This window comes from Schistocerca americana, chromosome 3, assembly GCF_021461395.2.
Source record: "Schistocerca americana isolate TAMUIC-IGC-003095 chromosome 3, iqSchAmer2.1, whole genome shotgun sequence".
Lineage (NCBI taxonomy): Eukaryota > Metazoa > Arthropoda > Insecta > Orthoptera > Acrididae > Schistocerca > Schistocerca americana.
In genome coordinates, this window is record NC_060121.1 from 163,234,480 (window position 1) to 163,258,198 (window position 23,719).

At 40.5% G+C, this 23,719-nt stretch overlaps 1 protein-coding gene across 1 annotated transcript in view; it reads left to right on the forward strand.

Annotated features, from left to right (window-relative positions):
* LOC124605177 overlaps positions 1–22,084 on the forward strand; it is a 37,726-nt gene extending 15,642 nt beyond the window's left edge. The window contains exon 3 of the transcript XR_006978615.1: positions 21,953–22,084. The gene's annotated coding sequence lies outside the window, so the exon portion shown is untranslated. The remainder of the gene's footprint in view (positions 1–21,952) is intronic.
* Positions 22,085–23,719: the final 1,635 nt, after the last annotated feature.

Consider the following 23,719-nt stretch of genomic DNA (forward strand, 5'->3'; position numbering starts at 1 on the left):
TTTTACATGAGTAAATTTCTATAGTCTTTAATTCCATCTGTAGCTTTCTCAAAACGTTTTAAATAAGTAATTCTCGCACCGTCAAGGTTTGACAGTAAGGAAGGAAGAAGATATTACTCCATGTATAACCTCTGAGCTAAACACAAATCCGATTATGTCATCTGATTGTGTTCTCACTGAGATGGAAAATCATATGTACTAATGCAACTCATATTCGTATTAAGATTGTTCCTTAGTTCTGAAGATAATACTATCATTGTCTGTGCAATTCGTCTCACATTATCTGTTATTAGAATAAAGATTCCGTTGTTACTTGATATAAAGAAAGATGTATTCGTTCGTCTAAGCTGACTCGCCGCTGCCATGAAGGGTGTCTCTGGATCCGGCGCTATGTTGTTCTTGAAGACTGCTGGTCTGCTGCAAGATGAAGGTGATAATTAGTAAAATGTTAACGAAACATGAAATAAAATTTTACAGTTGCCTCGTCGCGTCGATTAACTGCAGAGCACACAAAAGAAATGAACTTTAACTGTTGTCAGACTGGATGTGGGACTGGATCGAATCTGTGACCCGTACTGCACATCCGAGTTACTTACTTGAACCAAATGTGCTCATCAGTTGTCTCAAACTTTTACAACGTGTCATTTTTTTTCTACTGGGTCCAAGCTTAGGGAAACACACTGTAAGACAAAAAAAGGTCACACCACAAAATCTATGCACCGAGGGATATTTAGTTCTTCTCTACCAGCACGCGAGACGAGCGTTAAGAATTGCGCCACCACGTCCAGTTAACTAACTAATAATACCTTTTGTAACATTTAAAACACTCCCTGTTTTTAAGAATATTAGTAAAAAGCTTGCCTGGAAAACGATGTTTTTTACTGATGTAATGTCCCATGGCAATCTAGAAGTCGTTTGGAGGGAAACAGGACACTCAGAAAAAATGGAAATGAAGTTACATACAAAAATGATGGCATATAGAATATTTACATATGAAAGCATTACATTTCTTTTTTGTCATGGAGAAATAGATAAATTTATTAAAAAATTATACAAAGTCCTTTCTGTGGATACACTTTTAACAACTGATGAAACACAGTTGAATTTACAATTTGAATCTAGTATTTGTAACCGAAACATAATTTAACACAGAGGAAAAACGTAACGGAGTTTGTTCATGTAATATTAAGAGGCATTCTGTATGACATATTTGTTGATTTCCGTGGATTTTCTCTATTTCCAGTAGGGTCACCAGAATGTAAAAATTCAAGTTCTACATCATAAGAATGATTTCATGTTAAAAATTATCTGCAAAGGCTGAATCTTTCTATGTTAGTCTTCAGCTTCTCTCCTGTTCAGATAACGTAATTGCCACAGATCTGCCAGACTGACCAGTATACAATTTTCGACAGTTATTATAAGCGATTTTATACACACTACTCTGAGCAGAGGGTTGCAATTTGTCTTTAGTATCGAATAAAAGTCTGGTGTGCAGTTGGTATTATAAAATGCAGGTGTATAGTTGCTAGTTTAACATTTTTAGCTGTCTGTCTGAAATTTTGCCAAGATGTGAGATGATGCACCAGTTTTTGTAACCACTAATTAATTTCTGTTGGCACCATACAGAGTTGGTGTAACTCAACGCATTTTATCTTTTCGTTATGAAAATAATAACAGCAACAATAATGATATCCATAACTTGTTTGAACAAAGAAAGAATTATTCTTGTGGAACTGCTGTCTTGTACATAAATAAGTGCAGTGTAGGTCAAGAACGAAATAATGTTTAATCTTCCACTACCCACCGTTTTGCATTTTTGTTCAAGTTCACAAACATATGTATTATGCAAAGAATTAACTTCCAGATTGAAAATAAGAATTCTTACCTTGTAACCAAGTAACAACTTGACGCTTATTGTATACAGGTTTGTTAAATGTTCGCTTGTAGTAATGGTTATTTAATTTCGGCACTCTCTCAGTCAGGGGACCTGGCCTGGTAGGCTATAGCTCCTTTGCGGCTAACTTTTCCTGGTAATTTTCTTTTCTGTTACCACTCAAAACAGATACAACAGAGTTCATGCTGACACTACATACAAATGTCGATTCCTTCACAGTAAACAATCAGCTCCAAACACTAACTACCGTTTGCCGAAATGATTAAATTCAAGTAGTAATACCTTCCAACATGGTCACTTGACCAGCATACAAATGAGGCGCTCAGAACCATAAGGGCCGAAAGCACACCGTCGTCGATCCAACTTTTTAGTGACTATCAGAAAAACCAGTCAGACAGCTTTTAGTGAATGTTCATATATATAGATATAATATAGATAGCCTGCCGCGGTGGTCTCGCGGTTCTAGGCGCTCAGTCCGGATCCGCGCGACTGCTACGGTCGCAGGTTCGAATCCTGCCTCGGGCATGGATGTGTGTGATGTCCTTAGGTTAGCTAGGTTTAAGTAGCTCTAAGTTGTAGGGGATTGATTACCACAGATGTTAAGTCCCATAGTGCTCAGAGCCATTTGAACAATTTTTTTTATGACACAGATAAACCTGACCAACCATAAGATCAACTGATGAATACGTGCTAAGTCTCACAATCGACGATGATGTGCTTTATGGTTCTCAGCGCCTAAGACGGATTACAGTACGATAAAATCCAAAAGTTAATATACCATAGCTCATTCAGATTACCCACAAAATAGGTTTTTTCTATCAATATAATTATAACATGTGCTGAGTATAAAGTCAAATGAAACGAAAGTAGAAGTTGCTATGATGCCGCAAATTCTTCCCTTATTCGCAATGGAAATACAAATCTGGACTAAATTTTCTCATATTCAGAGCTCAGAAGTAGCGACGTATGTTTTACTTGGGAAAAACTTTCAGCAGTCGGGATCTTATATATTGATTTTACTATACAGTGAGTGATACGGCAATCTGAGGAGTGCACTACCTTCTAGCGGGAAAAAAAATCTGCTGCAGTGTGCGTACTACAATCTGGTGGTACTGACGTAAGTTACGTGTAGGTGAGGGCACGCCCGTAACAGTGTACGTTGCTGATTAGTTCCGTATGTATTTGGCCCACAAGACTATTACATCACGCCATATGCACATGCGCAAAAGCCCCTTAAAACGTGCACAACCCGAGGTGTGCTCGCGACCCTGATGCCAAGTTTCACAGAGTCTAGAGAAGTAGCAATGTAGTATAGTACAGTACATTTAGTGCCGTGAATTTCAGATTATCGCATCTACATTACACTGAACAGCATTCAAAGAAAAATAAGCAATAAATCCATAAGGTGCCAAGAGTTAAGGTGTTTATGTGCTCTTACACATCCGCCGCTGAGCGGGTATGTTTAATGGTCTGTAGTTCTCTTTGAAAGGCTAATTCAGATAATGGAACAGATATGAGGCGATTCACAATCGAATGGAAAGTACCGACGGAAAATTCAGCCAATGTTATGAAGTTAACAACTACTTATAATACACTACTGGCCATTGAAATTGCTACACCACGAAGATGACGTGCTACAGACGCGAAATTTAACCGACAGGAAGAAGATGCTGTGATATGCAAATGATTAGCTTCTCCAGAGCATTCACACAAGGTTGGCGCCGGTGGCGACACCTACAACGTGCTGACATGAGGAAAGTTTCCAACCGATTTCTCATAAACAGCAGTCGAACGGCGTTGCCTGGTGAAGCGTTGTTGTGATGCCTCGTGTAAGGAGGAGAAATGCGTACCATCACGTTTCCGACTTTGATAAAGGTCGGATTGTAGCCTATCACGATTGCGGTTTATCGTATCGCGACATTGCTGCTCGCGTTGGTCGAGATCCAATGACTGCTAGCAGAACATGGAATCGGTGGATTCAGGAGGGTAATACGGAACGCCGTGCTGGATCCCAACGGGCTCACATCGCTAGCAGTCGAGATGACAGGCATCTTATCCGCATGGCTGTAACGGGTCGTGCAGCCACGTCTCGATCCCTGAGTCAACAGATGGGGACGTTTGTAAGACAACAACCATCTGCACGAACAGTTCGACGACGTTTGCAGCAGCAGGAACTATCAGCTCTAAGACCACGGCTGCGGTTACGCTTGACGCTACATCACAGACAGGAGCGCTTGCGATGGTGTACTCAACGACGAACCTGGGTGCACGAATGGCAAAACGTCATTCTTTCGGATGAATCCAGGTTCTGTTTACAGCATCATGATGGTCACATCCGTGTTCGGCGACATCGCGGTGAACGCACATTGGAAACGTGTATTCGTTATCGCCATACTGGCGTATCACCCGGCGTGATGGTATGGGGCACAGTCCAATATAACGTCGCGACACTCACTGCTCTAAAAGTTGTTGCCGTTTGACAGGTGGAGCGACACTAGCGCTCCAAGCGGCAGGTAAGGTGAACGTCAGATGCGTCGTAAGCATAATGTTTGTTTGCATCCATTTCCTACGTTATTTCCGAATTATTCGAGTTAGTTTCTTGCCTCCAAGAGTTTGTGTAGTATCAGAAGGCATATATGTTTCTAAAAATGATTCTAAAATAAGCGCAAGTATGGACAAAAACCATGAATATAGTGGCAAGTTACAACACATTCGTGAAGAAACACTTGTGACATTGGACAGAATTGCAGCTTACCACGTCGATATCAAAAGAATATAAACACACAGAATCAAATGTAAGAAGCACAGACATGTACCTCTACATGCAAAAGCGATGGACAGCTCGTTTATCGTTCTGTATGCCTACTGTGTTTGTCATTGTCGCCTGTTGCCACAAGTACGACCTTCATCTTTATATTATTCTAAGTGGGACAAGCAACTAACAAATAGTGGGAGAAATATGCTGAAAATATTATAATTAGCTGATTATATTACATTTCACGCAAAACCAAATATTTGAATAATTTTCAAACACTCTGTCTGTAGGCACTTTCCTTGTCCCATGATAGTTTCGCTCGAAGTCTAGCGATCTGCACATTCTGACACTACACACGCTTTTGTAAGACACGAACAGCTGCACTTAATCTAACCACTTCATCGTCAAAGCAGGTCTGTGTTGATGATTCTCACGAATCTGGCACTAATACATGGAGAGTTGAACTGGCTGCTTCTGTGTCATAGGACTGTTTTGCAGCTTTAGATTGACTGTCGAACCTTTGTGGCAGTTTCCTCTTCATCGTCAGTTGAGGTGGCTTATTTGGAATGTCAAACAGTGTGAGTACTGCATTCCACACGAGTTTGTTATTGTCTGCGTTCATGAACTGGTTTTGTTCGAAATGCAGCGAACAAAACCTAATATTATTATACAGGTAAACCGGGTCTTTCTTCATAAGGTCTTCTCGTCTGCTATTAACTAGCCATTTTTTGCTCCTAAAACGAAACATTCATCATTTATACAGATACAGTTTGCAAGTGAATCCTGACGATACACTTTAGTAACATGATGGTAAATACCTCTCAGGATTCTTAGGAAACCTGAAAAAGACAGCTGTGGTGTCTTCTTCCTATTGCTGCTGCAATTTATTGCGCTACAAACGCTCCCGATGGTAAAAACTGTTGTGTCTAGACAAGACAGCCTAGACACAATGAGAGGAAGCCGAAAGCCACGCGCTACGCTCACGCAGATGGGCGTGAGGTCTGAAACAGGATACGTAATGAATACTATAAAGAAAAGTACGTAGCTTCTGGAATACTTAACTTTAATCCATCCTTTTGGTACATCTGGAGATTGTGGCGATACAAGTGAGACTCTAGATACATGCAATGTTACTAATGGCGCCTTGCTAGGTCGTAGCCATTGACTTAGCTGAAGGCTATTCTAACTATCGGCTCGGCAAAGGAGCGAGGCTTCGTCAGTATAGTCGCTAGCTACGTCGTCCGTACAACTGGGGCGAGTGCTAGTCCGTATCTCGAGACCTGCCTTGTGGTGGCGCTCGGTCTGCGATCACACAGTGGCGACACGCGGGTCCGACATGTACTAACGGACCGCGGCCGATTTAAAACTACCACCTAGCAAGTGTGGTGTCTGGCGGTTACACCACAAAAACCATTGTGTAAATCAAAATAAACAGTAACTATTCGATTCCACGATCGCGCCGAACTCTCAGTTCAACCTACCGGCCGCTTGGGGCGCTGCTGGCACTGAAGGCAAAAAATCTAGGCGAAGTGTCGTGACTGTTATGTTAGACTGTGGTATGGGGTGCGATTAGTTACACGTCTCGGTCACCTCTTGTTCGCATTGACGGCACTTTGAACAGTGGACGTTACATTTCAGATGTGTTACGACCCGTGGCTCTACCCTTCGTTCTATCCCTGCGAAACCCTACATTTCAGCAGGATAATGCAGGACCGCATGTTGCAGGTCCTGTACGGGCCTTTTTGGATACAGAAAATGTTCGACTGCTGCCCTGGCCAGCACACTCTCCAGATCTCTCACCAGTTGGAAACGCCTGGTCAATGCTGGCCGAGCAACTGGCTTGTCTCAATACACCATTCACTACTCTTGATGAACTGTGGCATCGTGTTGAAGCTGCATGGGCAGCTGTACCTGTACACGCAATCCAAGCTCTGTTTGGCTCAATGCCCATGCGTATCAAGGCCGTTATTACGGCCAGAGGTGGTTGTTCTGGGTGTTGATTTCTCAGGATGTATGCACCCAAATTGCGTGAAAATGTAATCACATGTCAGTTCTAGTATAATATATTTGTCCAATGAATACCCATTTATCATCTGCATTTCTTCTTGGTGTAGCAATTTTAATGGTCAGTAGTGTACATGATAATGATAATTCTTACTCTCCGATCTGCAGGTTGTGTCAAACTGTTGAGGTTCTGCCTTACGTGCCATTTACGAAACACATAGTGTCTCAAGGTAATTACAAAAGCTTTTAATCGGTAAACATTTCTTTCTCTCTCTTTTTAGAATGAAAGAGAGCGATCAGTATCAGAAAAGAAAATATAGTCAACGTTCACCCAATGGGGGACAATGGTGGGATTAACGACAGGCCACAAACTCGAACTGGACAAGACTCAGGTGAAAGGGTCAGGAGTCACATGAAGATAACACCTGGATTACATCGTGGTGTGACAGAGATTCCGAAGCTAGATATTGTATTTTAAGTATATGCAGGAAGAAATATAAACTGAAATCGCTATTTAAGAATGGTGAGAACTAGGCTGAAGGCGAAGAGGATCGACAGAAAGGATGAACCTACAAGAAAATGGGATGCTGAAATACTGAGGAACATTGATATTGATTCGAAGTTCGTTGAGACGGTAGATACTGCTATACTGATTACGACAGTCAGCAGTTCTGTTGAGGAGAAATGAACATCTCTAAAAAGTGTAATCACAATAGTTGGACAGGCAAATATAGGTATCAGAAAGTAAATGTAAAGAAATCGTGGCTAACATAATTATTCGACGAAAGATGAAAACATAACAATGGTCTGGAAAAGAAAAGAACATAGGAATATAATTCGTTAATGAAATCAATATAAAGTGCACGTAGACTAAAGTGTAATGGCTCCAGGAACAATGTCAAGAATTTAGTGAGTCAACCCGGTGAAGAAGTTAAGTTGTACAGCTGAAGGCTCAAGATACTGTTCCTGAAGTAGCCTATCATCCATTAGTACAGGGTTATTACAAATGATTGAAGCGATTTCACAGATCTACAATAACTTTATTATTTGAGATATTTTCACAATGCTTTGCACACACATACAAAAACTCAAAAGGTTTTTTTAGGCATTCGCAAATGTTCGATACGTGCCCCTTTAGTGATTCGGCAGACATCAAGCCGGTAATCAAGTTCCTCCCACACTCGGCGCAGCATGTCCCCGTCAATGAGTTCGAAAGCATCGTTGATGCGAGCTCGCAGTTCTGGCACGTTTCTAGGTAGAGGAGGTTTAAACACTGAATCTTTCACATAACCCCACAGAAAGAAATCGCATGGGGTTAAGTCGGGAGAGCGTGGAAGCCATGACATGAATTGCTGATCATGATCTCCACCACGACCGATCCATCGGTTTTCCAATCTCCTGTTTAAGAAATGCCGAACATCATGATGGAAGTGCGGTGGAGCACCATCCTGTTGAAAGATGCAAATAGCTCCCTGCTTGCTTTATTCGTCGACTTCCGCGGGCTACGCGTGAAATTTGCCCGCACGCGTTCAACCGTTTCTTCGCTCACCGCAGGCCGACCCGTTGATTTCCCCTTACAGACGCATCCAGAAGCTTTAAACTGCGCATACCATCGCCGAATGGAGTTAGCAGTTGGTGGATCTTTGTTCAACTTCGTCCTGAAGTGTCGTTGCACTGTTATGACTGACTGATGTGAGTGCATTTCAAGCACGACATACGCTTTCTCGGCTCCTGTCGCCATTTTGTCTCACTGCGCTCTTGAGCGCTCTGGCGGCAGAAACCTGAAGTGTGGCTTCAGCCGAACAAAACTTTATGAGTTTTTCTACGTATCTGTAGTGTGTCGTGACTATATGTCAATGAATGGAGCTACAGTGAATTTATGAAATCGCTTCAATCATTTGTAATAGCCCTGTATTACTGCTCTTCACTGATTACACGACACGTGAGGACGGTAGATGCCGCATTTGAGGAAACCGTAAAAAATCTAAATCAAGATGGACATATGGCCTAATAAAGTTTGTGCTATTGGTCTGCAGAAGAATAGATAACGAACACTTGCGACATATTTTTCTTTTCGAATTTAACAGACAACGCAAAGACAGAGGAGACGTCTCGAAATAGATGGGTCATATTTTAAAGAAATTACAGAAATTTATAGATGATAAGTACTTTTCCACAATGGACTTGACAAATTCGTTTTGGCAAGTCGCAATCACTCCTGATTCCACAAAATATACTGCTTTCATATTCAGGGGGCGAACATATCAATTCTGTGTTCTTCCTTTCGGATTGAGCAGCAGTTCAGGCGTATTTATTACTGCTTTGGATACTGTGCTTGGTGACAAATTAGTTGAGATTGTTACACATTATGTCGATGATCTTTTGATAGCCACTAAGACTTGGAATTAACATCTTGACATCCTCGAAAAGATTCTCGACAAATTTTCACAAGCTGGTGCAACAGCTAATCTAAAGAAGTCAAAATTTGCTTGTAGTGAGATTAGGTATCTTGGACACATAATTAATGCTCAAGGTATACACCCTGATTCAGGTAAGTTGGACGCTATTAGTATTTTTCCTAGGCCTCGCAATAAAAAACAACTGTAGTCATTTCTAGGACATGTTCTTTCTTTCGATGTTTCCTGCCACAAAAACTGTTGAACAGTAAGCTTCTCGTAGATTTATTTAAGAAGAATCAGGTATGGATTTGGTCTGAGCAGTGCCAGCAAGATTTTGATAACATTAAGCACTCATTGGTGAATGCAAACATTTTAGACCATTCACACATTAGTTTAGATTTTTGTATGACGAGTGACGAGTCATGCAGTGGCTTGGGCTGTTGCCTATTGGGTCACTCCGTGTCAAGTGTCCCAGTTTAGAAGATGATCCCAACTCGACCATCTTTAATTTTGATGAAATTTGTGCAGGATGTGCCTGAGGGCCCTACATGAACTTATGCGAAATTTTAGGCTTATCTGTAACTTGGCTGAGGTGCTAGAGCCATTTTCGTGAAGACCACTTTTACAGATACCGAAAAGTCGTGAAGAAATCGTCAAGTTTGGCAATCCACTGTTCCTAATGTAAAAGAGCTAGACTCTTGCTTCTGTGTATAGCGGTTCACCTTTGTGTGCCCTACACACAAATGTTGGAAGTAGAGTTCAGAAAGCAATGCATTTGCCATAATCTCAGTTCAAAGTGGGCAACAAATCATGTCGCGAGAAATTTGCCCCATAGTTTAACGAGGCATAAGTTAGTGGATAAAGTGCGCTATGGACCTTGTCTTTTGACACACTACTGTCTGTCTGTGTGTTTAGTATATCACAAATTTTGGCCTGGCTTGTCCTGTAAAACTGCTAAAAAACATGAATGCATCAAAATATACCCGTGTTCAAAGCCATGTATCTCAAAATGAACACCTACCACATTACATTCATTAACACCATTCAACAGAGCACATTTCATTCTATTAGAAAATCCTATTTTCATTTTGGTGTCTCTTTTCGTAAGGTGAAAATATGTCGCCTAAAATTTGGAATTTTGTTGATTATGTCTTCATTGTTTTGCTGTTCTGTTTTTGACAGGTTCATTGCTAAATTTAACCATTGAACTGTACCAGAGACTGCTACATAATTTTTGGGAAGCTGAATGCTTATTAATTTTATTTCTTTTCTTTATTTAGGACTCCACAATTTGGTTTTAGTGTCTGAAGCATATCAAGTTGTTGCTAAAATAGAAGAACAAGATCAAGTTAATGTATGCAGTTTTGGAAATACTGATTCCCCATGCCATTTAACAACATACAGTGCCTTAAAAGGACTGGAATGACCCTATTTCAAGTAGTTAAAAACGGAGAAGAGGAACACGTAAAAATCATTGGATTTGCAAGCCGTAGTTTAAGTGAATGTGAACGCACTTAATCGACCACTGAACTAAAACTCTTTCTATTGTCTGGGCTTTCAAAAGGTTTAACCATTATTTGTATGGGTAACACACGAAAATTTGTACAGATCACCAAGCTCTGACAGTTTTGTTAACATGTAAGTTAGTTCATCCTAGAGTATCACGCTGGCCTTTATCATTCGCTGCAGAATTACTCATTTGAGATTGTATAATTAAAGGTAAAGACATCATTGCTGATGCTTTGTCCCGTCTTCCACAAGGTATGGATGATTGTAACACTGATCCTGATGATGTGAACGACTGCAGAATACCCCTAATGCAGGATAAACAATATTACCAATATTACATTGATTTGTGTAGAAATATGGCAGCTTTACAGAAATCCGATCCGCACTGGAACAAGATAAGAACTTTAGCCATAGATCAACATGACCATCCACTATCCATTATAATGGACATGAGTAACATTTACGTTATGCAAACCTTTGCGTTATTATTGTATGCGTTATGAATATGAAGTGCTAGGGGCGACACGTCGTACTAGGACAGCTGATATGAAACAAAAAGACATTTTAAATGCAATACTTTCCATGAGAGACAATGGCCAATAATGAAATGTATTTTGCTTTAGCATATTTGGTAGTTTTAAGATTATTGTACCAGTTTTAGATGTTAGTGCATATTTTTTAAAAAAACTTAATGGAATATCCTGTCACAGAGACGTCTTGTGCACACGCACATACGAACTGTATATAAACTGTGATAACCGTGTCGCGAGTTCCACTAACGACTACTTTCACACTGAAATACACGCGACTGCGCATGCGCGGCAGCCGCAAGGCCAACATTGAAATCTTCTGGCCGCACGCGCGTCATTAAAATATTGTATACCATGAATTGTATTTGAAAATGTATGTAAAAATTGTACTGAATGTGCTTTAATGTGAGTTGGTCGCCTGTACGTGCGTCCTTTCGCCTCACAATTCAGGGAGCGATTTAAAGGCGCATTTGGCGGATGGGCGTAGATATATTGCAAAAACGTAGAAATAAGGTATTACGTAAGATATTAATTAGTATAAGCCGTTGTATCGATTGTGGCGTGCAACCGCTGAAACATTGGAGTAATTACAGAGTTCAGTTGTCTTGCCGAGAAGACGGCATCTTCTTGTTCTGGAAGCCGTTCTGATCGGACGCATATCTGCCATCGCTGCAGATAATTTTTTGGCACACCGCCATTATTCTATGAGAGGCAATCTCACTAAGCATACTCATAGATGCACACAGCAACAGAATTAATGTAAGTGTCTATGTTATTAAATTTAGTTTAATATTTTGTGAATACTGTACAGTGATATTATTTAATATAGTGTTTCATTTGTGTTGCAAGCTATTGTTGCAATTAAACAGCATCTTGGCAAGGCTGAAGGTTCCGTGTTACAAATTATATCAAATGTCCAGTACGAACCAAAGCTTTGGAATTATTCAATCTACGAAGTCCGATAAAGAAATATTTTCAGAAAAATCACTCACGGTCAAACTTGCAATGAACGGACCTTATGCAAAAAGCCATTGACAAGAGCGCAGAGATTGTATAAACTGATCACATACTATTATCATTACTTAATATTATTATATGCTTGTTATTTAATATTCTCAAACCAGAGGGGAAAAGCCATGTGAAATCAAAATCTGCGAGGAGATTGCTATTACACGATTCCATCGCTTCAAAGGATCTCATCCGCGTGAGTGATCCTCCACGTCCAGGAACACGATTCGGGGTAATTAGGGCTCTCTTAATCGATGATGGTTCACCTTACTCCACGAGAAAATTGACATAAGCGTTTAGCTTCCAACAGTCAACTAGCGTTATCTACTTTTCGCGTGGAAAATTTGAAAACCGTTGTCGTGTGAGCAGACCACACTTGTGAGAGAACACGACAACAATCAACGGGTGACCATTCGTATACCTGCTCTTGCCCGTTATTAAATGCACCGAGCAGAGCATCAATCAACACATTCCAAAGCTGTTTTCTCGTAACGATCAATTTTGCCATTGTGTAAACATAAAAAAAGAGAAAGCGTGACTGAACCCGGAAAGACGTGAACCACTACTTACAAAACTTTCTGCCCATATACACTGGAGTTGAAGTTAGGCGTCTGATGGATAGAAACGTCATAGTATGCTGTGAACTGTTTCCTAGGAAGTTAAATGAAAATGCTGACATTCACTTTTCAACACGTTGTACGACTTGTGACAGATAGAAAAAACGGCCGGGAAGCGCAGTAGCAAGTGCTGATGTAACACAACACTCGTCCTCACTCCTACATTATGACGAAACTTTGTTCACCGTCTTGGTCCGAAGGTGATTCCACATCCTCCATACTATACAGAACTTTTACGAGCCGTGGTTAGAAAATAATGTCACTATCTGACAAAACAGCATAAAGCAAAAATACGGTGAAAGCGAAGAAAGAGTGTCTAGGTTCTCATCGAGAAGGAAGTCATTATCACAAGCTCGGAATGGACGAAGGTGGCGAAAAAATCAGACGTGTCTCTTTCAAGGATATCACGTGGTCATTCGCCTTAATCGGCTTACATAAACGTAAATCTATATGACACTACCTGTATGAAGCGCACTTAATTCAGTTTACTGTTTGTATACACTTCATCATGAGACTTATTGACACAGAACATATGATGACGCCCTATTTGATGCTGACATCGATTGGATTTTTCCCTGTACAGCTTTTCCACCGATGACGATGCTTGTAATAAGTGAAACCGGTTGTGATATAAAGTTGCACATGTATCGCTGAAGGCCCAAGAGGCCTTACTTCAAATTTTTGACGGCTGTAAGCAGTTAATGCTATACAGTTCTTACTTAGTACGTGATTTATTTGTATTTTGTGCTGTATTTGTTTGAAGTAATGCTACAAATAATCTCTACAGCGTCCGACCTCGGGTTTACATCGGTGGCTTAAAGCTAGATGTGAAACTGAAACAGATCCAAGCCAGAAACTAAGAGTGCTGCGGCAGTTATTTAGTGGGTACCTGGATGACTCGGTCCAAGGTACGCTATGAGGAACTCCCGCGAGACATTACAGAACCATTTCCGGTCTCTAATACACCCTCCATCCAATGCAAGTCATTGGAAAGTTGGTGCACTCGAGAGTGCAACTACTGCTATAAGCAAATATTCAATCTCTTTGTTGTTTGACCCACTGAAGGAGAGTTGTTGTGCGCTATAGCCTTTCAAGAGATAGCCGACACCCAATGACCAGTAAATGCAGTTTCCTTCCAGTGAACACTAGGAAAGTGTGATAGCAGCAGCAGCAGCAGTACCTGTCGTGTTTGAAATCGACTGTCACTGACAAGGAGTGATACTCCTCCCTTTCACTTTATTACATGGCTGTGGGCAGAACACCATTCCTCACAGACTCACTGTACAGTCTACACTGATGCACCAACAAATCAACCAACGTCATTCACAGTGTGGTCATGGGCATATCCAAACACGACAGCTCATTTGTGCCATTGCCTCACATTTCCATGTAGAACCATCCTAGTGCACTGATTCCATAAAACCGATTTGCACATATGATTATAGGGTGATTCAGCTGCCCCTACTGCTGGGTTTCCTGCCACCAGCAACATTTTCAAATACCATGTACAAGATTTTCATATTCTTTCGCTCACTATGTGCAAACTATTAATTGTCCACAAAAAATGAACAGGAACTTTCCATAGGAAATTTTATTTACTTAAACTTCGTACTGGGATACTCTTTTGCTAGAGGTCAGGGTTATCGAATTATTAAAGGAAAATGTGCCACAGTGCCGGCCGGTGTGGCCGAGCGGTTCTAGGCGCTACAGTCTGGAACCGCGCGACCGCTACGGTCGCAGGTTCGAATCCTGCCTCGGAGATGGATGTGTGTGATGTCAAAAAAAAAAAATGGTTCAAATGGCTCTGAGCACTATGGGACTCAACTGCTGAGGTCATTAGTCCCCTAGAACTTAGAACTAGTTAAACCTAACCTAAGGACATCACAAACATCCATGCCCGAGGCAGGATTCGAACCTGCGACCGTAGCGGTCTTGCGGTTCCAGACTGCAGCGCCTTTAACCGCACGGCCACTTCGGCCGGCTGTGTGATGTCCTTAGGTTAGTTAGGTTTAAGTAGTTCTAAGTTCTAGGGGACTGATGACCTCAGAAGTTAAGTCCCATAGTGCTCAGAGCCATTTGAACCATTTTTTGTACAACAATGACCTTCAACTATGTTGTTCTTAAATAACTCTGTGGCCTCCACTGGAAACGTATCCGAGTCCAAAATTTGTCTACACTAAATTTCCTACAAAAAGATCCTGTTCGGTTTTCTGTAGGGCTAATAGATTGCATGTAACGAGCGAGAGAATATGAAAATCGTACACACGGTTTTTGAAGGCGTTGTGGGTTGCATAAAACCCAGCGGCAGGAGTGGCTGAATCACGTTGTATGCATCTCTTCACCGCCATGACTTACGTCGGAGTCAGCCACAGCGTGCCGAACTCAGCTTTGTTCGGTTTTGTTTGGAAGTACTCGATGCAGCGCATTTACGTAGAATTGTGGTGTGGCATGTTTTGGCCAGCACGATTTTCTTCAATTCGGCAGAATCATTGTGTCTGTTTACCCTTCGCTATTTATTCGGCGCTGTTGGTCCAAAAAGAGGCAGTCTAGCGATCTATCGTCACAAGCCTTAAAATGAATGGGAATGACGGAAGAGAAGGATGACAATTCTCAATATTGCGTGATAGATAGGTACGACAAATTTTCTGTGGAAAGACATTACAACACCAGATAGATATAATTTAGAGATTTAGTTGACGATGGAACAGTAAAAATTTGGAACAACTAACAACTGAAGTTTATTGTTGTATGCATTGAGAAGCACTATGTACTAAATTTGCAGGCGTGGAGCACATGATGAAACTGGTGGTACGAATAGTATATTTACTGAAGTCGCACGTGTTATTCCACAGTCACATGGATCAAATCGCTCTCAGCACTATGGAACTTAACTTCTGAGGTCATCAGTTCGCTAGAACTTAGAACTACTTAAACCTAACTAACCTAAGGACATCACACACATCCATGCCCGAGGCAGGATTCGAACCTGCGACCGTAGCGGTCGCGCGGTTCCAGACTGAAGCGCCTAGAACCGCTCGGCCACACCGGCCGGCTATTCCACAGTCAGTTACAACAGTTGTCGACGGAACTGCATGAAGAATATGAAGACTTTATATATTACTGCAGAGTACATTAGTTAAGTCAAGGGGAATACCCGAACGACTTTTTAATTCAAAACTCGGTGTTGAGTTTTGAAGGAAAAAGGAGAGCAGGAACGAAAATCAAAACTCCCGGAATAGGTTACAGACATCGTATTTTAAATGGCTTTGGCTGCACGTTGTCCACAGTAAGACGTTACAAGGCGAAAAACAACTTTTTTCTTCTCTGATGTGGTTGGTTTGAAAAAGAAAATCACATTGTGCAAGAAAAACACCGTCCCTTTCACTAAGCATACTAGCGTTAAAAAATCGCGACGTTTGTTGAACTTGCTGTGATCTCGTAAGCAATACAGCGATAGTTTTCTAAATGTTTTGAGGACAGTGCGAATCTTCGTTTTCGAGTTGTCTTCGGAACCGTTTGCCCTGTCAGCTGAAAGCTCCCCTGTGCATGTGCCGATGGGACTGATTGATGTGCAGTGCTAATTCCGTTTCGAAGTAAAACTCTTTTACGTCAAAACCGTCCAGGAGGCCTACATTGTTTTCCTCGGAAAGGATTTCCACATCTTCATAATGAAGTTACAAACGTGACAAAATATTTCGATCAACATATGTGTGTGAAAGGCGTTTTTCGATTATGAAATTAAGTAAGTCATAGTTATGTGGCAACCCAAATGCGAAAATATGCGAAGTAGTGTGTTTCTGTCTATATACCGACAGTTTGTTACGTCTTCAACATGACTGTATTGCCATTTAAATGCGGCGCACTTGCGGTTCTCCCGTCTTCCCGCTTGTCACACTCAGCCAGTACGAGGAACCCAAGTTGGTCAGTCAAACGAACAGTAGGACTAAGGAAGAATCTTTAAGAACGACTGGGAAGACAAGAGGCTACGGTATTCCCACTGTGTAAAATTTCGCTGCTCCAGCTGATAGGGAACACTTCCTGTATCCTTCACAGTCACTCATGACTTGTTAGTGTGCATCAACGATAATGATTGGTGAAATTGATATTAAATGCCTTGGTGCAGTCCACTGCGAATGAAATGCACTAACCGAACAAAAGTACACCAGGCAGTGTTCTGTTCGACTCAAAAATTGATTTATGGCCAGGAACGTGAATCTGGTATTATTATTGATACCATAGGTACACTACTATAAATCTTAATGTCCGATCAAAAGCTGGTAAATGTTTCAATTTCAACACTTCTTCTTCCTTCCAAGAGTTGGCCTCCTAGCCAGTTGCGGTCTTGTTGAGAAATTTTCCTGCCATCTTTTCACTGCTGGACCTAACTGTCTTATGGTGGTAATGTGGAATGACTTTTGCGATCCTGTTTGAGCCTATTCGTTGTAGATGTTTACTCCAGTTGGTTTGGTAGTTCTGTACACGACGTGTAATGGGTTCCATTTTCAATTCAAATCTTCATTGCTTTTGTGATCCCAGATGTTCGTCTCAAGAGTTTCATTGCACAGGCTATTAAGGTTTTCGCACCTTTCGCTTTTGTTGTCCAGGCTTCTCTGTCGTAACAGAGCACATGTCTTACTAAGGCTTATTCTCCTGTGGTTATGGACTAGGGAAGATTTCATTGTAGTATTAAATACAGTACTTCTAAGTAAGTTATTAATTGATTTTACAAAGGATAAAATTGAAACGAAGAGCACTGATTCGTAAAATTTCCATTGCTGTGAAAGATTGGGTTATTGTATAAAACGGGAAAAACAATCAATGCTATTTTAATAACAACGCTGACAGAAATGAGCGACACACACATAGACATCACATCAGAATCGGTGCAGCATTGCTGAGACAGTAATGTACCTGTTGGCCTTTACTGCCCAGAAACAGTGATCATTGCGTGTTTTGAGAGTAAAGTAAAAGTTGTATCGGGGACAGAAAGAAGGTCAGCATCGGTCGTGAGCCTAGTCTTTTTATTGCATTGCAGATCTCGATTTCAACCAGCAGTGCAGCTATCATCAGTGCTATAAATACAAAAAAATAATACAAGAATCAGACACAGGAATCAGCACATAGATCAAATGCCATGTCGCATTTGTACACAGTTACAATGCCACAATTACAGACCGTTATATGTAGTCATGTAGGCTGAATGTAATTAAACGAAGCACATTCCAATCCAACTCAGCAACGTACAAGCATTAGTGCAATTTAGGTCGCTATTTACTAACACATATAGCCAGCCTCGTTTTGTGTCGTACTGTTTATTGCCCATATGTAAAGGAATAGGTTAAGCTAGAAGAAATTTAAACATAAAAATACATAGAATACAAATACTAACTATAGCAAACCCGCTTTGGGTCTGGAGAGACAAATTTAAAAATATCATTATGCCAAGTGTTACATCACGTCCTACTGGGCAACCAACGCCCTCTACTTTTATTGCCAATATGTAAAAGAGTGGGTTGACATGAATTTTTTTGTACATACATAAAAATACAGTGAATTCATATAACAGTCATAATGAGATACAATTTTGTCTGGAGACGCATCAATTCCAAATTATTACAAGTGTTACCTTAAACTGAAAACGTATCAGGAAGTATGACGGAATATTAAACTTCGTTTTCATGAAACATTGGATCAGAATTAACAAGTTGGTGTAAAATTATTTTTTACTAATCTTAATTTGATTCCATAGCCTAAAAATAACCATAATCGTCCCTGTACATTTATGGAGACACTATGTGATGAAATTTTGAAACAGGTGTTGTAGCTGCACAGAAATATGTCATACAGTAAAATGTTTATAAACATTTTACTGTATGCCACATTCGCTGTGCAGCTACGACACCTGCTCAAATATTTTATCATATAGTCCCTCGACAAATGTAGTGAAATGTTTATAAACGTCTTATAAAGATTTTACTGTGTGCCACATTCTCTATGCACCTACGACATCTGTCTCAAAATTTCATCATATAGTGTCTCCATAAATGTACAGTCGGGATTATGATTACATTTAGACTACACAATTAAATGAAGATTGGTAAGTAGAATTTTACACCAACTTGTTAATTCTGATCTAATATATTATGAAAACCAAATTTAATATTCCAATGACTTTCATAATAAGTGATTCAGTTTAAAGTAACACTTGCCAGAATAATTTTGATGGATATACCTCCAGACAAAACTGTATTTTATTTTAATTGTTATTTGAATTCATTGTACATATGTGTGTGTAAAAGAAAGTTATTATTACCCTCTTTTACGTATGGGAAATAAAAAAAGACGGCATTGGCTGTCCAGTATGATGAAATGTAATGCTTGTCATAATGATTTTTTATTTTGTTTGTCACCAGACGAAATTATATTTTGTTATAATTAGTAATTGAATTCCCTGTATTTTTAGGTATGAAAACGGTTTAACTTAATCTTTTCTATTACATATGGGCAATAAATAGCGGGTGTTCGCTATCAAGTATGACATAAACTGAGGTTACCTGTATGGATTTGTAAACAAGGCCCTCAGTCTGACTAATGCTTGTACATGACAGACTTAGATTGGAACGTGTGCCATTATAATTACGTTAAGTCTGCATGAACACTTAAAACGGTACGTAATTGTGGAATTATAATACTGTGCACAACAGTGACATGGAGTTTGGTCAATGTGCTGTCTCTAAGACTGATTCTTGTATTATTTGTACTTTTAGCACAACGATAGCTGCACTATCATTTGAAATCTAGATCTACAGTGCAATTAAAAAGACAGATGACATTATGACCGATGTTGACCATCATTCTCTCCCGGATTACATCACGGTGGTGGGACAAAATCATTCCCATGGAACTGAACATGACAAAAGTTGTATGCCAAGGCTGCCATTTGTAGTAGAAAAATATTTCTCGCTGGTAGAAAGTTGTATTTATTTGAGTTGACTGGCTATAATCGCGAGTCATTGATATTGTAGCCATAGATTGATACTATGTTTTGTTTTTCATTTTGTGAAGTGCATAATTTTACATGCATGTGTCTTTAAAGCAAGTTGCCAATCCTTGCGTCGCTAAGAAATCTTACCAAGATCTGAGTGAATATTTCTAAAGTGTTCTTCAGACTGATGGAGTGGGACAAAACACAAGGTGTATTTTATTTTTTGAAAATGTAGTGCATAACTGCGTTTCTTAATCTTATAGCGTGAAAGCATAGTACATACGCTTATTATCCCATTAAACAAGCCTATCAGAATCTGCGCCACCTTTGATTTAATTACAACTGTATTACAGGAGGCAGAGATGATAACAGCCTTCGTTAAAGGAAAATTAACTGCATTAAACGAGGCGCAGATACAATACTACGGTATGCTTTAGGTTTTAATCCGAGATACTGGAAAACAATCAAGTAACTAGGAGCTATGTGCATTCATACTTCGCTCTATTTCTTACGATATCCCTAAATGATTTTTTTCCTCGCATTGTAGTTCGAAGTGGTGACCTCTAAGATACGCACAGCCACTTTCTGCCATTTTCAGTTACGCATACTAGCTATTCTTTCAAACGCCAAGCTTATTTTTAAAAAAAGAAATTACACAATTATGAAAACAAATAAGCATTTAGTCAGTTTCATCATCAAGTAAGCAATAGGGAAAGGAGTATTGCCAGACTGCTGTATGTCATTACATGGAAGGAAACGAACTAGTATCCTATGAACTACTGTACTGCAGAATGATTTTCAGTGTTTCATACAAGGGCTGTTTCTCCTCTTGACAGACGTTAACAACTTGCCTTAGCTATACCGTGTTACAAGAAACGTGTGGCACTAAGAGCACATGTTCGGTTGTCAATGTAACACACTATTGGGTTTGCAATTCTCTGTGACAGGTGGTAAACGTCCACTAGAATGCATTAGTGTCGTTTGTGTTTGGTGGTGTACCAGGCCTGGTACAGTATATTAGGGACATGAACAGCTTCAAATGTTGAGAGATAACTGTATAGGATATAGAGATGCCGCCTACCTGTGTGAAACGACGTTATTGGCACCTGAAAGAGTTTGGAGGGGGTGTCATCGTGGAGGTTGCTCGACCCTTCTAGTACCCACATCTGTTGGTCATTTGGATATGACATTGATGTTGGACTGCATGAGAATATGAGGGCAGGTATATCCATCCTCAAGGTCCTGGTCGACCACGTCTGACCACCAGAAGGGAGGATCGTCATATTGTTGACCATCCACACCATTCCCCTTCATATTGACACCTGCCATCCAAGAACAAGTGACGGGCTTCTTTCAATCTTGTGTGTTATTTCATTGCATTGGTTGGAGACCACATCTACATCTACGTGATTACTCTACTATTCACAATAAAGTGCTTAGCAGAGGGTTCAATGAACTAGCAGCAGCAGAATAGGAAACTTACGTCGCATGCCTACTGCCATTAACAGCGCAACACAAACGACTTCGTTTGAGTGCTGGCATGAAAGCTAGCATGCAGTGTTGATGAATGCCGTGCCATTATGTTCAGCAATGAAATGTGGTATAACAGTACCCCGTGCGAACACTGTAAACGACTATGATGGCAACCTGACTATGGCCGTCATTCTTCCAATCTTTTGGAGATGCACAGTGGTGTTACTTCTAGCATCATGCAGTTGGGTGACATTGGGTATGATATCAAGTTCTGACTGGTAATGACAGGGAACTCTGATGGCACAATGGCAAGGTACAGTGGGGCTATTCCGCTCATGGGACTAATCCACCTGAAATCAGAAATGTTGCAACAGTGTGCTAGTTCCTCGCAGAGTCAAAGTCGTTTTGCCCTAAGTTTGTTTTCTGTTACTTTATTGACAGGGCAGAAGAACAAACTCTAGAGGTAAATGAATTGTGATGGATTATTGCCACAGTTAAAGAATACAGCCTAACATATTAAGGTGTACCATGCACAATAAAATAAAATTTTAAACTCTTACTGTTACTTGTATAAGAACATAGGTAATGTAATGTGTGTATTAAAAAATACTGCTGGCTTTTTCCACAAAGATCTCATTTGCCACTTTTTTCGAAATGCCTGCACATGGGACTATTTCGTCTCGTACAAGAGGGGTCACTTCTGCTCAGTCAGATTATTAGTTTATTTGATGTTTTACTGCGAAATTTTAGAGAACACGTTTTCTTGGTTTCTTTTCAGATGGTCCACACATCCACAGGGGAAATGCCAACTGCTTCATGGTTTGAGGAAGATACCAAACAACCAGTAACAGATGTTGTAGGCAGCTCCTCTGGGATGAAGTGCCAGCAAGGTGCCACATGGTTTCATTAAGTGTATGTGGGTGCAAAAGGACGTAAAATGTTTTCTTGTGAAAAATGCATGTGTTTTTGACACTGGAATACTCTGACTGGGTGGAATAGCCCCACAGTTTTTATACACCATAATATCTGCCTTTTTGAGATGTGTGTTTAATACTTTGTACATGTAAAGGAATTTCGACGTTTCACATGCTGGAATAAAATCACAGTTAACATGCAACAACCGCATCACATTGACAGATTTTTAAAAAGGTTTATGTGCTATTATATACGAGGGGCGTTTGAGAAGTCAGTACGAAGTCCTAGAAATGGCACCACCAGCACGTATCGAGATCATGTTTAGTTAGTAGCATCTTTGGAAAGAACGCACACGAAGTTTCAGCCATATTGGTCTATTTCTTTGTGTTTGGCATTCGTGTGAATCAAGGAAATCGAGTGATTGTCAAAAACGGGACGAAAAAGAATTTCGTGTGGTGATGAAACATTACTTTATGAAAGGCAAAACGCCTAAGGAGACTGAAGAGAAGCTTGATAAACATTACGATGACTCTGTACCTTCGATCAGAACAGTTTATAAGTGGATTCAAAATTTTCGGAGGGACCATATGGGCACAAGTAATGCTGAACGTTCTGGACGCCCTGTGGAGGTTACGACTCCTGAGATCATTAATAAAATCCATGGTATCGGGACGGATGACAGAAAAGTTAAGGTGCGTGAGATTGCTAGTGCTGTGGGCCTCTCGAATGAATGGGTACATAATAGTTTGCATAAACATTTGGACATGAGAAAGCTATCCGCAAGATGGGTTCCGCGATTGCTCACGCTTGACCAAAAACGGAATCGTGTGAAGTGTTGCAAGAATGGTTTGCAGCTGTTCAGGAAGAATCTGCAGGACATTAAGCGTCATTTCGTCACTGTGGATGAAACATGGATACATTACTATACTCCTGAGACCAAACAACAATCTAAACAACGGGTTACCAAGGGAGAATCTGCACCAAAAAAGGCGAAGACTGTTCCTTCGGCCAGAAAGGTTATGGCGACTGCCTTTCGGGATTTGCAAGGGATAATCCTCATCGACTATCTGGAAAAGGGAAAACTACTACAGGTGCATATTATTCATCGTTATTGGACCGTTTGAAAACCGAGCTGCAAGAAAAACGCCGGCGATTGGACCGCAAAAAACTCATTTTCCATGACGACACTGCACCAGCACACACCTCGGCAGTTGTGGCCGCAAAATGAATGGAAATAGAATTCCAACTCGTTCCACATCCCCCCTATCCTCTAGACTTGGCTCCCTCGGACTACTACTTGTTCCCCAATTTGAAGAAATGGCTGGCAGGACAAAGATTTTATTCAAATGAAGAGGTGATTCCAGCAACTAATAGCTATTTTGCAGACTTGGACAATTCCTATTACTCGGGAGGGATCAAGAAATTAGAACAGCGTTGGACGAAGTGTATAAGTCTAAAAGGAGACTATGTCGAAAAATAAAAAAGGTTTACCCCAAACAAGTAATTAGTTTTTATTTTTGCACGGGCTTTTCGAACGCCCCTCGTAGAGCATGTAGTTGAAATGAGTGGAATAGCGCCACGGTAACCTTCCTTGTGTCCTTGTGTGTTATCTCTCATGACACAGTACCAT